We start from the raw sequence: 2,369 nt of genomic DNA, 5'->3' as shown, positions 1-2,369 counted from the left end.
GAATATTAAGTAGACCTAATGAAAAATAGACTCCAGCCCAAAGAGCTCTGGGAGTGAGCTTTCACTAAATCCAAAGAGTGGCCAAGACAGGGCTGTGCCTGAGCTCCGGGATTAGGGATGTTCAAAAGAAGGGAAGGAGTGTCTGTTTCTTTTCTTTGACAGTCTTTGTTCTGTTGGTGAAATAAAATGATCAAGTAATCTGTGAACATCTGTGCCTATTTTACTGTAAGCGCCAGACTTGGTAGGGTACATCTGTGCCTATTTTACTGTAAGCGCCAGACTTGGTAGGGTACATCTGTGCCTATTTTACTGTAAGCGCCAGACTTGGTAGGGTACATCTGTGCCTATTTTACTGTAAGCGCCAGACTTGGTAGGGTACATCTGTGCCTATTTTACTGTAAGCGCCAGACTTGGTAGGGAACAAAGCAGGAAGCCACTGAATCACGCTCATCACTGATACTGTCAACCACTTTACTGACTCATTCTTTCTCATCCCTGGACAAAACCTGAGCCAAGTGTTTTGTTTTGTCTGGTCACATCTAGGTTATAAATGAACAGTGTTATGTTCAATCTAAAGCAAACTTTAACTTCTCATTCAGCTTAAAATTTCTCCCATCCCCGGCTCTGGCCCAACTCAGGCTCTCTGGGATGTTTAATGAACATAGGTACCAGAGAGGAGTTTTCTCCATCATGGTCTTCGACCCTTTCTCCTCCTTGCTCTGCCTGCAACACTTCCTGGGCTGGAGGTGGGACAGGAAAGAAGCAGGGGTGCTCTCCCGCTCCACCGTCCCCTGGTTTAGACAATGCCCACTCTGGGCTCATTGTGACCCCTTCCTCAGTTTTTGTGCCTGTGGTCCACGCTTCGTAGGCTCTTGCCATTGAAATTTCCAACTTCTGGAGGAGGGGGGATCTTTTTGAACAGGTTCCTCTCAGGACAACAAATCCAGCTTGCTCCTTTGGTATCCACTTGACCTTGACATATTTGGGGAGTTGAGCTGCTGCCACTCCTGCACTGTTGGTTGTTGTTGTTGTTTGAGATGGCATCTTGCTCTGTCACCCAGGCCTGAGGGCAGTGGCATGATCTCGGCTCACTGCAACCTCCCCCTGTGGATTTAAGTGATTTTCCTTTCTCAGCCTCCTGAATAGCTGGGACTAAAGGTGCTTGCCACCACACCCAGATTTTTGTGTTTTTAACTGAGACAGGGTTTCACAATGGTGGTCAGGCTGGTATCAAACTCCTGATCTCATGATCTGCCCGCCTTGTCCTCCCAAAGTGCTGGGATTATAGGCATGAGCTACTGGTCCCAATCTCCTGTGCTCTTTTCATTGTGCCAAAGCAGGGAACTCCAGCATGCCATTTGCTCAAGCAAGTTTTCTAGGAAGCACCAGCCCCTGGGCCCTATAGACTTCTACAAAAACAGGGCAGCATCTCCAATTGTTCTCTCCTGAGCTCTGTACTGGGCTTCTTGAAATGGAAAAGCAGAAAAAGGCAGCAAGGGTCCTACAGGAAAAAGGAACAACTTCCTCTTCTGACAAGTGCTTCTAGTCTTGAAGTCTCTCTCATTTGATGGGAGGTGAAGGCAGAAATTTATCTTTTCCCAACCCCATTTCTCTACACGTGTGAAGCACAGTGATGAACACTCTAGCAACTCTCTTCAGAGAAATCCACTATCCCTACCATCTTCAGGCCCCTCTACTGCTTTAGCTTGAAGTGAGAGGTGAACTGGGTCACCAGATCATTTCATACCCAGCTTCGAGTCTTTAGCCAAAATTCCCAAGAATGAAAAGGCCACCTCTGTGTGTTCTTTTGCTGTGTTTTCAAACACATATGCTGTACCCAGAAGGGAAAGATGAGCACGGCTCGCAGCCTTCGAGGGCTTCATGGAAAGGGTGAAATTCAAACTTACAAGTCGAGTCTGGGTGAGTGGAAATGTGAAAGAAGAGTGTGTGGTGCATGGGGTCTAGCTTGAGAAGTGGCACAGACACATGAATGGGCTGAGAAGATTGAATGGAGAATTTTGCAAGGCCGAGGTAGGATGATTGGTGGCAAGGAAAGTGCTATTGTGCCTTGTTTGGCAGGAAAGTAACATGGGAGAAACAGTGGTTTAGGAAGATGATGAAGAGCTATGCAAGGGAAGATAGATACTGATGTTTCTTGCCCTGTACCTTTTCACAGTCACTTGTGCAATGTTTAAAAGCAGATATAACTCTGGGCACCGTGGCTCATGCCTGTAATCCCAGCACTTTGGGAGGCTGAGGCAGGCGGATCACAAGGTCAGGAGTTCGAGACATGTCTGACTAACATGGTGAAACCCCATCTCTACTAAAAATACAAAAATTAGCCAGGTGTGGTGGCAGGTGCCTGTAAT

The sequence above is a fragment of the Callithrix jacchus genome, chromosome 3 (genome assembly GCF_049354715.1).
Source record: "Callithrix jacchus isolate 240 chromosome 3, calJac240_pri, whole genome shotgun sequence".
Lineage (NCBI taxonomy): Eukaryota > Metazoa > Chordata > Mammalia > Primates > Cebidae > Callithrix > Callithrix jacchus.
This window is presented reverse-complemented; position numbering follows the sequence as displayed.